This window comes from Lipotes vexillifer, unplaced genomic scaffold (assembly GCF_000442215.2).
Source record: "Lipotes vexillifer unplaced genomic scaffold, Lipotes_vexillifer_v1.1 scaffold570, whole genome shotgun sequence".
In the NCBI taxonomy this organism is placed as follows: domain Eukaryota; kingdom Metazoa; phylum Chordata; class Mammalia; order Artiodactyla; family Lipotidae; genus Lipotes; species Lipotes vexillifer.
Genome location: NW_006777801.1, coordinates 923,178 through 923,795, shown reverse-complemented (window position 1 = coordinate 923,795; position 618 = coordinate 923,178). Strand labels below are relative to the sequence as shown.

General features: G+C 47.1%; 1 protein-coding gene across 1 annotated transcript in view; it reads right to left on the bottom strand.

The window, feature by feature from the left end:
• The window catches only part of PTPN14 (protein tyrosine phosphatase non-receptor type 14), a 171,700-nt gene that overhangs the window by 5,833 nt on the left and 165,249 nt on the right, over window positions 1-618 (bottom strand). The window lies entirely within an intron of this gene.

The following is a 618-nucleotide window of genomic DNA, read 5'->3' as shown; positions in this document are numbered from 1 at the left end:
CTCTCTTCCTTCCCCTCACTGAATGAGTGAATGTCAGCTGAGGCTTGACTCCATTTTTAGATTATAAAATAGACTTTGGGGAGCCTGGTTTTCAGCTTGGGTCCCATGTGGTTATGTGAGTAGCTCAACATAACCCCCCTTTCCCGGAGGCAACATGTGGGTGGGGTGTGTGCCACGTGCCCCGTCAACATCTGCTTAGCCCCACAGGGCTGTGCAGGAGACTGTTCACTACTCCAACTGGGCACTAACGGAAAACTGCTCAACCCAAGCCTTAAAGACTATTTTTTTTAATGGTCATGAAAAAAAGGAAAAGTATATAAATGTAATCCCCAAACAATCCAAGAACCGGAAAAAGTCAATTAGTAACTGAGATTTTATAGTAGCTAGCTCAGGGGAGAAGCAGATTGGAAGGTTCCGGATACTCAGAAAATCTCATCCCAGTGCAGCAGTGTAAAACCAAATGAGGAGAAAAACTCAAACTGCTGAAGAGAAAACAGCATTCAACCATTCTCATATTTTTTTTTTTTTTTTGCGGTACGCGGGCCTCTCACTGCTGCGGCCTCTCCCGTTGCGGAGCACAGGGTCAGGACGCGCAGGCTCAGCGGCCATGGCTCACGG